The sequence below is a fragment of the Protopterus annectens genome, chromosome 12.part0, assembly GCF_019279795.1.
Source record: "Protopterus annectens isolate FY-2018-M chromosome 12.part0, PAN1.0, whole genome shotgun sequence".
In the NCBI taxonomy this organism is placed as follows: domain Eukaryota; kingdom Metazoa; phylum Chordata; order Ceratodontiformes; family Protopteridae; genus Protopterus; species Protopterus annectens.
In genome coordinates, this window is record NC_056746.1 from 1,255,728,970 (window position 1) to 1,255,741,819 (window position 12,850).

The 12,850-nt window shown below is 40.6% G+C and overlaps 1 protein-coding gene across 1 annotated transcript in view; it reads right to left on the reverse strand.

Annotated features, from left to right (window-relative positions):
* AHCY (adenosylhomocysteinase) overlaps nucleotides 1-12,850 on the reverse strand; it is a gene marked incomplete in the record, with an annotated part of 361,029 nt that overhangs the window by 297,713 nt on the left and 50,466 nt on the right.

The following is a 12,850-nucleotide window of genomic DNA, read 5'->3' on the forward strand; positions in this document are numbered from 1 at the left end:
CTCACAATCACACATCAGGCACATATACATGGGGCTAACTTTAAGGGTTGGGGCGAGGAAGCATGCTATGTATACATATATCAGCAGTCACTTGAAATATATGGCTAAGGCAATTTATACCTCTGCTTTCACCCCAGTCTAACACCAGAGGGATGTATAGGCAGTGACTGTCTTTTGTGGGGGGTTAGGGAAGGAGGCAATATTCCCAGATAAGACCTATGTATTTCCACAACTGGCTTGTTAGTTTATTGTGAGCTACTATTTTGTCAGCTTTGAACATTAAGCCTTGGGCATAACTTATGTCTTCCTTGAAAGAAAAAAATAAGACTGAAATTCTTTTCTTTTTTCATGATTTTTGTTTAGGCCACCATTGGAGTAAAATGCTGAAAAAAATGCATCCCAGGGCACATATATAACCCCTACGGCTTTGGGGGCACCAGCTTAATGGAGTTATTTCCTAAATGGTTATTACGGTGCTGTTTTGGTCAGGAAAGAAGTGCTGAAAGAATGCAAAGAAAACTAAAGCTGAACAGCAACCGTGAATTTCTCTCCTTAATCATAATTTGTGTTCAAGCCATTATTGGATGAAAAAAAAACCTTTAAAATGCACCTGTCTTACATATTCATAAATTAGTATTAGGCTAACTGCCCTTGTGGGTCATTTTAAACCTAGCCAATCACCCCATGTGAGAATCAAACCCTGCACCTTGTGTTTGTAAGGTAAACACCCTAACCACTATGCCAACCTCCCACCCTTCAGAGCATATAGAAAGTTATGGCTTCTTGAAAAAGCTGTAAGGCAAAATGTGAGAAAAGGAAGAAAAAAGTAATGTGCATGGTATGGGGAGCCCAAAAGGGGGCGGTGAATCAGAGGAGAGGACTGGAGGGTGTGCGGGTGTGTGTGTGTGGGGGGGGTGTTAAATTAAGTGATGACTATGCCTACTGTTTCAAGTCCAGACCTGCACATATAGTTGTTGTAATATATCATTGTTGTAACTAAATGCCAGCAACTGTAAGTGTTCCTTTGTTAGACAGGTCAACAATGTGTGGTATATAGGCCTGTTGTAATGCAACAGCTTGTAGCCAAGGTCTGTCTGTGCATACTACTCCTACAAGTTTGCAGCACAAACTAAAAGGTTTCTTAGGAGGTGTGGCACTGACAGGATGATACTTCTACTGGAAGTGCCTAGGGGGCCCCAAAATGCTAACACCGACCCTGCTCAGTGCTTTATTACATAATCAAGTGCAGTGCCCAAAATCTTCATGCACAGTTCAACAAATGCTCACCCAGACTATCTTATCAAATGTATGGCTTAAGAGACCTACTTAGCCTCTCACTGGCTAAGCAAACAAGTACTACAGTACCATGAGAAAACAAAACATTGTAAGGTAGAGATCATACAGATTCACATTTTAATCGGTGTTGCACAGGTCCACTTGGAGCACTGCACAACTATCCCATTACATGGTCACACAGATCAAGACTTTACATAAAACAGACAACCATGAACAAGAGTAGAGCATGGAACATTGATGTTTTTAATCAAAAGCACTGACCAAGCACAGCCAACAAATATTAAAAATCAGCACTTCAAATGAACAATACCAGCAGTTATGGGCAGCAAAACAAGCCATATCAGTAACCTACGAGTGGCATGGCACAGCTGTTGGAAAGCAATTTGGATGGACAGCAATCCACGCAGCACTGCCAACCATCTTACATATCTCAGCAAGGATGTCAGCTTAATGAACATAGTAGTACAAGCACTGCTGCTGTACTTCTGGTGCTGCTGATCAGCACTGGCTCAGTATCTCCAGATGCCTGGCCAGTCAGAACTGGCTCAGCGCCACCGGCTGCCTAATCAATGGCAGCAAACTTTTCAGATATCACTGCAAAGCAAGGCTGCCAGTAGATTTTTTGGCCAACACAACTTGCCCACTGTGGCAAAAATCTATGTTGGCACCCTCCCACAGTCCTTTTAACCACCTTTTACTATGGCTGGCTAACACATGGAATAGAATGATCATTATATCCACATTAACATCTAGCAGTGTACACACTGTGACCACCTAGTACATGGATGCATACCAGCAAGTTATGTTGTGCTCTCTAAGTAGCCTCGAATCACGAATAAGCTTCAAGCCATGCACTGCACCATTAACAGCATAGTAATGTACACACTGTGACCACCTAGTACATGGATGCATACCAGCAAGTTCTGCTGTGCTCTCCAAGTAGCCTCAAATCACGAATAAGCTTCAAAGTATGCACTGCATCATTAATAGCATAGCAATGTGCCTGCACTAATTGTAATGTATGCAATGAGTGCAAAAAAACTTTTAATGCTCAATGGAAGTTCTCCAGTTCCTGAATATTGTCAGAATTTCTGCAAAACCACTCAAAGCACACATGCTCTTAAATTTCAAGCACAGTTTTACAAAATATACTAACCACCGCTACAATTAACTGTACTACATTCTATGAACAATGCACAATTTTAAACTAACCTTTAACAGTCTGCAATTTTCTTTCCTAATATTACTACACTAACACTACTGAATTCCTGAGTATAGGATGACCCTTATTTACAATGGTCCTGTTTAATTTACTGTAACCAGAACTTAATTACCAAATCTGAACACCTTTTGTACTTTGTAACGGCAAGGTACATTAAAACAAATGCAAGAGGATACCCCCCACTCCGTGGTAAAACTCTTTAAACGCCTTTAAAATTATTCCCAGTAAAATGAGAGAGATTCTGTATATGGAATGCCAATATGTGCAAATGACTGCCCTCTGAAACTAGAATTTACTTCGGTTTTAAATTTTATCTAATTTGCAATGAATGTAAAGGCCTGCTGCACACAGAGACACTGTTGCTACGTTCAGTAAAAACAGCAGAATAAGTGATCTAGAACACAACACTAAAATTTCAGATTTTCCCCACACCACTCAATGCTTCTGCCGTTTACTAAAACACAGGGAGAAACTATTCTTTTTGCCTGCGGTCCTCTCTAAATACAGATATACAAGAACTAACTTCCACAAAAAGAATTTACATTTTATCTGATGTCCAAACACCACGACTTCAACATGCCTACCAGATACTAATATGCTAACTAATCACTAAAACATGGTCATTCTTGCTTACATCATGGATATCCTAGAATTGGTTCCCCTTTTATACAAGTCATACTTTCTCTTCCTAATTTCTTGCCTGCAGTATAACATTATTTAAACTTGCTAAACAGCAATCAGCAATACATTCTTCAAAAGGAAAACCAAAACTGACCTGTCAGCTATATGGGCAGCAGATGGTAAGACATTTTTTAAACATGGAAATTCTATACTGCACATTACTAGCCCACCACAGCTGCATGGTAATTCAGGTCAGTACTTCAGAGAAATGTTAGCTATCTTAGCAAAACCCAGTCTTTAACAAGGCTGAGTTGTGCAGCAACTTAAAGACTTCATAGGTCCAAGGAATGAAGGGGCATTTAAAACATTAAATCCTTTCTGCACATCCAGCACAATCCTTTTTCTAGGGAAAAGAATCCCACAAGGATATAAATTAATTGTGTCTTGTGTTACCAGGCATATTTACATCCAGAATGGTGTACAGAAATTTCCAGAAAGACACTCCTTTTGCCATGTCCTAACTACATAAAAATAGCACTCCCATCAGAGCACAAGGCACATCTGCTTACTCAGCTTTTTAAACAATATTCTACATAATTTACTCTTCACAGGTAAGGTGTTCAGCATTTCTCACTTCCCCACTGGATTTTACTTTCAGTGGAGATAGCCTGTCAGTAGTAGAGTGGGACAGGGATTGAAGTTGGAGTTTACTTCCCGGTTTTACTGATGACACTGCTGTAACTACAATAGTAAAATTACTGCACTATGTTTCTGTGCTGTTGGGACTTCAACTATGACTTTTAGGCAATTAAAGATGCAACATACATACCAATCTCTCAAGAGACCTTTAAGTTAGACCATCAGTAACAAGAGCACCAGCACCCTTGACATTTCTGTTAGTGCAGCAAAGGGAAAAAGCCAGGAAATAAACATTTGAACAGTTAATTTAGTGTAACCACATCATGAAAAAAGGTTACTAAAACTCAGGAATATTCATTTAACAGTGCAACAATACGCTCATTTACATCCAAGTTTATCCTCACGTTAGAATAAGTTCATTATATAATTCTCTAAGTTAACACCTACAGCAGTACTTTTATAACAGATTATTTTTCACTCCGAGCCAAGGCCTAGTGAATACATTTTCTAAATGACAACTGGAACAATCCTTTAATCTCTTTCTCCTCCTCTAGGATACTCCCGCCTTTAATTCTACTCCCCATTTTCCATGTGCTCTGCAAGATTAAAGTACCAGGCAAAACTATACCCACAGCAGCAAAGTGTGCAGACAAATGGAGCAGGGACCACAATGGAGTAAAAGTATGCTCAAAACTACTAAGAATAGGAAACAAATAATGGAATCTGTACAAAAGGTCCCTCTGCCATAAACATTCCAGGTTTAATGCCCTACGCATAAAGCAAACATTTCCCAGCCTGCATGATTCATCTTGTATAAAACAAAACACCTGTTAAGAATCCCAGTGCCAGAGTTTAATGGTAAAATGTATTTGTACCAAAAATGTTCTGAAGCAGAATAAAACATGCAGGTCAAAAACTGGCGAGTGTAGTGTACTGGCTCACCAGATGTGCAGTAGCAAGCACCGCCCAAAACCCTCCCCCATTGTGCATCAGTTGGAAGTATTCAATATTCATCCAGCATAAATGAATATTTATTCTGTTCAGATGCATTATGCACACTGGCACCTGTTTTTTTATCCAATATATTAAAGTTTTCCATAATCGGTGCCAAATTCAGACTTCTTGCTACAGTGACAGTGTTTTATTTTATTTATTTATTTATTGCAGTTGGTTTACCAGGATAGTCCATTGGGCCTTAAAGAACCCGTTTTCAATGGAGTCCTGGGGAGAAAGGCTCCAAAAAAACAAAAAAAAACAAAAGTACATATAATATTCGACAGACAGTCTAGGGACAGAAAGTTATTAATACAATGTAGGCAGAATAAAGTAAAACTAATCAGATATATAATAGCAGTCATAACAATTAATACATTGAGAGAAAAAAAAAACATGCTAGCAATAGAACAAATGCAAAACATTAATACAAATTAGAGAACAAGCATAGTAGCTAAAAGTAGGATGTGATATTAAAGGACATTTAGTAGAGTTAGTTTTGTGGGGTGGGAGCAAGAGCATTCCCACTGTGATGCTAGGTGTAAGAAAAGAGACTTCTTGAAGGTAGAGTGGTTAGAGGTGGTGCGGATGTTTGGTGGTAAGGAGTTCCAGAGGCGAGCGAGGCTGAAGGAAAGAAGTTTTTTGCCTGGGGGATGAGTAGGTTTGGCTTTTGAAATCCTGTGTTACAGCCCTCCGACACACACACAAAACAGAACCAGCAGGTCCTACGACCATGGACAAATAATGTTAAAACAATGTCAAAAAGAAGAGCACGTCTCACTTTCGTACTCACTCACTTGGCTCTTAGGTTATGAAAATACTTGCATTTAATTAGTTCTGATTGCATTTAATTATTTCTGATTGTATTTGAGGGTGCTCTCAACAGTGTATATTTTTGCCACTGTTTTTCCACAACCTTCCAATGCCCATGAAATGAAAAGCTTAAGTCAGCAATTAAAACTGCTTCTACAGAAAATGTATTAAATGCAGACTTCCTTTAACTAGAAGAGCTACATTGAAGCTATACAGCCGACATGAACCACTTGACCGCTTAAAACGGAATAAGAGGGATTTCAATCTAGGTGTGTTAGATCAAAACATGATTAGCTATGATTATGAATATAACACAACCCCCAATGTAAAGATTAAGCTTTACGTAGTCTACAGAAGTTACGACTGCGAGAAGTAATATAAACCTAAACCAAGATCAGTTATGAGTTTCCTGATTTATAACCATGGAATCCAAAGCTGTGAAGCCCCAAGGGTACTTAGTGGCAGCGATAAGTTAAGTGTACTGGTAGTGATAGTGATATTTTTACAGTACAATTGTGTTACATTCGCCACATTAATTGTATGCATGATGTCACTGCCCAATATGAATGGCATGTCAATCATGCCTCATTTCATATGCAACTTATCATGCTAATCACCGGAGCCACACCCACTCATGTGCAGAACTGAAGGTGAGCCAGTATACTACACTATTGCCCAAAAACTTTGGGAAAACAGTTGCCTGTTTAAAAAAAGCCTTGCATAAAATTTCTTACAGCTCAGTTCTTCCTTCACTGAGGGGAGATATGAAGTCAATATAAAATGGACAGAAATGAATGGAGATGCCTCCTTGAAAGCTACAAACAAGTACAACACAAACAAAACTCAGAAGCAGATCAGTCAGGCAACTACAAATGTTAAGTAGCAATGACCAGCCAGTACAGGAACAGCTTTGAATACAGTGCTGCAAAGTTTTTGGAGAGCTCCTTTCAAATATATGGGCATTTTCTCAGCCAAAATTAGTTTGGGCCATCAAGAAACACAACTTTGTCAGGCTGACCACCACCCACCAGTTCTAAGCAGTACCAAAAGGAAGAGATGTACCCCCTTTGTACAAAAGGTGAACATTTACTAATATAGGAAACAATCACAGCTTACTATACTAGAATACCAGCTACTAAAGAATTTGAAACTGACAAAAATATTCACACAAAGCTTACCTTGTCATTTAAGTTACTAATGCCTCCAAGTTACTAATGCCTCCTTATTCCAAATAAGGACACGAGTAGTAACAAGAGACACTTTACTTAACATCAGCAGACAAACAAGGTAAAGGTCATGTGACTGGAATGAGGCAAGCAATATTCATAAGATGTCGGGAAGGGGGATAGCTTCCATACAAATATTTATTCTGCACATCGCTAGTTATAGTCCAACTGCAAATCAAACGCACAGTATACCAATGACATATTTAGAGAAAAGAAACAATGAGAGAGTCTGTTCCATTATTATGGTTAGACTGATTTTTCTACAAGTCATTTAAATCCTTCCGTCCAGGCACCATTTGTCCACTTCTCAATATTACATTCTAAGTATACAAATGTCAGCTTTGAAATACTACAATTTGAGACCCCAGTTCATATGGTTTCTGTCATCACCTTTTCAAGGTTTTCTTCCAGTGCTATAGAACTGGGGAGTTGGTAATTTAATTAAAATGGTTGCAGGCATGAACCCTCCAATAGCACTTATGAAGCCATGCAAAAAAGTATTTAAGTGAGACATGATATCAACTGGTGTCTAGCGGCAGAGACTCAACATTTGGGAAACTGGTCAGACCTGCAATGAACTTGAAGGCAGCCTTGCTGCAACTAAGCACTGTGGTCAGAAAAGATCTCATCTTTAGTGGCTCCTGTCAATATAACACTGTATGCAGCACATATTATGGTGTGGTTTCATTCCTCTTCATTGCATATTTAGCATTTCTGGCTTCTGCTACACACGTGAAAAGAAATAGTCCTGCCAGCATGACTATGCCCCTTAACTTGTTTGGTTGTTGGCAGTTTTTGAACAGGCCTCCTCAAGATGCAAACAATGCAGAACAGTGTGTGCATGTAACTCAGAGAAGCCTCACCAAAGGCAATCCAAAATACTTCTGTCTTACTGTCAACAGTAAAACTCCTCAAAACAGCTGAACTCTAATGAAGTAATGGCGGTTTCAAGCCAAAATGTAACAAATCCCATGAAACTATGAGATAAAGTAGCATTTTTTCAACTTATTGCTATTACCAATAGAAATTCGCACAGCAGATAGAATTCAACGGGTCTATATGACTTGGTCGACAGTTCATATGATCGACTGTTTATTTGGTTGACAGTTAATTTGATAGACAAGCATTTTAGGTGGGGGGCTTCACCCCCCACACCCCCCAATGTGGGGGGCTGTGCCTCCCACACCCCCCCTAACTATATATATCAACTCCAGGGTCACACAACATTGGGGAAGGAGGCAAATGCTTGTCGATCAAATGAACTGTCGACCAAATAAACAGTCGATCATATGAACTGTCGACCAAGTCATATAGATCCAATTCAACATATATTACAATCCAACACAAAGATATACATACGAGGATATGTAGCACGTGTACACTACAAACACAATACTATTACAGACAGACTCAATTACATTGCTGTCAAATATCACTTCAAGAGCACAATCCTGAAACTTGCTCAAAACACATTAAGATAACTTTTCGAGGACAAGACTTTTACAAAAATAGTGATATCCTCCAGTAAAGTCTAGATTCAGCAAGTCACTCTATGCGGAAAGTTGCTGCGTGGAATTGGAGACGATTACTGCTGCATTCATTTACCATAAGGAGTGCTACAACTCCATATATTTCACAAGCTTGCAAATATAAATTTTTTGAGATGAAAGTCTCACTTTTTTGAAACATTGCCATCCAACATTAACAATTCCCAAGTATTCACTACTCTGTTCTTAAACCACTTTTGCAGAGATTAGCTTTAGCTCTTTGCTTCTGCAGTACGTCATGTGCCTTAATTTGTTACTGTTAATTTACTTTGTAAGTGTGAGTAAACAGATAAACTTCACAGATAAGATACAATGTTACAGGTAACAGGACTACAAAGACTTCACAAAAATCCATTCCAATGACAAGCCAACTGCTTAAATAACCGAACATATCTTAATATTTACGACCTTAAACTAGACACACCTGAATAGTATGCAAGCTATTTACAGAACTGTGCACATATCACCTAACTAGGTATACTTAAAAACAGTAACAAATGTAACATTTCAGCTCTGCAATAGAATACTTCAACCAATCCTACAGTGAGATTGTAAATGCTAACTACAGATCACATCAGCGAAAGGCCTTCCACTGCTGCAGCACCTACATACACACCTTCTAATTAGACAAATGTGATTGCCAATAGGGGAACACTCAAGACTACAGTGCAATTAAGGGAGATGTCAGAGGAGTGCTGCCAAGACTGCCATTTGGTAAACATGCTAACTACCACTGGCATTCCAAGAACGACTCAAATTCATTTAAAATATTTCAAAAATGCTTCTGCTCTATAAGTGCCGCAGTTTTAAAAGTGTAGTGTCCTGGAAATCACAGAAGCACAGGTGAAAACAGCCCTTTCAAAAGCCAAAAACACAGCATCAATGGGGCCAGATGGTGTCCCAGGCTGAGTCTTGCACGAACTACAGAACGAACTAACCCCCCACCTTAACACGCTGTTCAACCTCAGCCTCTCCACAGGCTACGTGCCCATAGAATGGCACACAGCAATGGTTATTCCTCTCCACAAAGGAGGGGCCACAACTGACCCTGGTAACTATTGCCCCATAAGCCTGACTAGCCTGGTCTGCAAGGCTATGGAGTGCATCATCACGGAACTCATTAACAGAGACACTGGGAACCTCCAAACACTTTACCCGACCCACTTTGGCTTTGTTAAGGGTAGATCATGCCTACTAAACCTGGTTGACTTCTTTGAGACAGTTACCAAGGCCATAGACGAGGGAAAGGTGGTTCACACAGCCTACCTTGATCTCGCCAAGGCATTCAACACCATTCCTAACTCGGGTATTATAGAAAAACTCACCAGCCTGAACATAAACCCCTACGTCACAAGATGGGTTGCCAACTGGCTTACAGACAGAACTCACACGGTAAGAATAGCAGGCTCCAGGTCCGACTAAACCAGTCACAAGTGGTGCCGCGCAAGGCTCAGTTCTGGGACGACTACTGTTCGGCATATATTTCTCAGAAGTACAGGCAAACACAGGAGGACTATGGCTAACCAAGTTCACCAGTGACTGCAAACTGGGAGCCATAACTGACTCTTCCAGCTGACACGGGTATCCTCCAAAAAGGCCTTACTGAGACAGACATCTGGTGTCAAAGTCATGGCTTCAAGCTAAATGCCAAAAAATACATAGTCATCCCGTTTGGGGAAAAACAAAACGCCCACGAATTACCACACAGGCAGCAGCCCCCTTAATACAGAAGTAGTAATAAAAGATCTGGGGACCCAGGTAGATAATAATCTCTCCTTTGACAATCATATTGCCAAAGTAGTTAGGAAATCCTTCTATGTGGCCCATCTAATTACTAAGGGGTTCGCATCTAGAAATAAAGAGGTTATAGTGACCCTCTACTCGTCACTCAGACCCATCATAGAGTACAATGCCCCATTTTGGATGTACCTCGCAAGACACTTCCAACAGCTTGAAAGACCACAAAAGCACCTCACCAAGAGGATTACTGGCCTCAAACATATGTCATATGCAGCCCGACTGAAAAAACTCCGGCTGTACTCAGTGGCATATCGCTTACTCAGAGGTGATCTCTGCCCGACTTACAAAGCCATGTCCAACTCAGAATTGATGGACATGCTCCACCTAAAGAAATCCAAGTCACTGCGAGCCACGCGCTCTAGTGAGCTAAACCTCACCACAACAATAAATAGAACATGCTGGAGGGATAGATTCCTGTCAGAGACTCCCCATGCTTTGGAACAAAATTCCTAACTACATTAGGCAGAGCCCCTCACTAACACTCTTCAAGAGAAGCCTTGAAGAGTGGATGGGTAACAGAAAGTACACCCCTGGGATCACTTCATTGGCTCGGCTTGACAGAGGCTCAGTTAATTAATCAATGGGGCGGCGAAAGCAGACACACTCTGGCTAGGCTTATAAATGCCCTCCAGCAGATAGCCTAGTACCTACCTATGAACCTATTAAAAATCACTCTTAGGTCTTTGAAGGTCTAGAAGGAATTCCTCACACCAGGCACCACGTTTCCTCACATTTCAAGAAACAAACAGTTTCCCACCTTTGAAAGGTTCACAAGTAAGTTACTAGGCTAGTTGCACTTGTGGGCCATTTTAAGCCTAGCCAGTTTCCCTTTTTGCATTCAAACTGTCCTATCCCACTTGGTTATAAATTGTCCTTACCCATGCCATGGTCGATAATTACATATTACCACTAAGAATAACTGGGACAACACCACAGATATTTGAGGGGATCCACACACTGGATAAAGCATTTAGTAGCTGCCCTTGTCCATCAGTAGCACAGGTGTCAGCCCTAGGGTAAATTTTTTGTTTCCCATCCACAGATCTAAGTTGCGCTTGAATATGGACAGGCTGAACTTTGTTTATGTGGATGGGAGGTCTGTTCCACAGTGGTGGTATGCACTGGGATATATACCAGTCCCTCCAAACCATTCTGTTCATGTTGCAGAAGAGGTTTAGATCCCTATACAGATTTCTGATGCCATTTGACTTGCTGATGTGTAGTAAATCCCTCAATAACGGGTCGGAGGGATGCCTTGTATCCAGCCAACAGGTCACCTCTTAGCAGTTTGTAGAATACCAAGTGCAGTGACAGGGCTTTGAATTGGTCCATGTAGGACATGTTGTTTAGGCTTTGTATCCTTTTAGTAAGGTGCATCTGTTGGTGTTCTAGTTGTTGTAGGTGTCTGGACAGATGCATGCCAAAGGGGACATTGTATTCAATGACTGGCCTAATGAGGGCTTAAGGGGGACAATGACATCCCTAGATCTAAAACACAATCCCTTTGTTTATAACTTGTGCAATACAGAATGACTTCCCTACAATATATTCCTACACATATCGGTTCAAAGTTAGGTCACTGTCCACACAAGTTCCCAAATCCTGAACAACTGGGTCAACTCTTAGGGACATATTGTCAGTGTAGAAGTTCCCTATGGTAGATAACTTCCCAGAGTACTTTAATGCATTTTTTTGGCATTTACTTTCAGTCCACGATTTTGGCACCAGTTAATTGAGACAAACCTTCCTCTGCAGGATGCCCAAGTCATTTGGAGATTCAGTGATGCTCCTAAGCTCTGCAACAATCAGCCAGAGTCCTTTGGTACTGGCTTTTACTTCAGAAAAGTAGATGCCAAACAGAGGTCCTAGCAAAGAATGCTGGGGGACTACACTAGTGACTGGTCTCTTTATGAAGGGACTCCCCCTGTTTTGATTATCTGTCCTATCTGTGAGCCAGCTGGCAGTCCAGTGGGGGGCAGGTTTAGTCCCTGTTCATTTAGCTATCTGTGAGCCAGCTGGCAGTCCAGTGGGGGGCAGGTTTAGTCCCTGTTCATTTAGCTTTTCTACTACACCTGAGTGGGGAATTGTGTCAAAAGCTTGGGCCAGGTCAAGATAAGTGGTGTACTGTTTTGCCTTCTTCCATTACTTTGGTGACCTTTTCAAAAAAAAAAAAAAAAAAAAAAAATCCACCAGGTTGAGTAAGCATGACCTGCCCTTGACAAGTCCAGTGTTTGGAGGTTCCCATGACCTAAATTATGTCGTTCATTCCATAAGTCTTTCTATGGCTTTGCATATGGGTCAGTAATTGCCTGGGCTCATTGAAGGTCCTTCCGTATGAAGGGGGGTGACTCCAGTTCATTTGCTTGGCACAAAACCTGTATGGAGGCCAAAACTGAACAGTATTATAACTAAAAATTGCCATGTGATGGTCTTTGGCTTGGATATCTATTTTAGCCTCAATACTGGCTTTGGTAAATTTTATTAAGCTCCCAGAGTTGTTTGTTTTTTTTCAGTGACAAGGTCTTTAGCAGTCTAGGAATTATTCTTTGTACTTTTGGTCAAAGTTCTTTATCTTTTATTATATAGTTTGTTGATATTATGGTTCCGTTATGTGCATTTGTTTCTGGGCTTTGTCCTGCACTTGTTTCGGCAGGGTACAGCTGCACCTATGCAGATGCATACATGCTGGTATA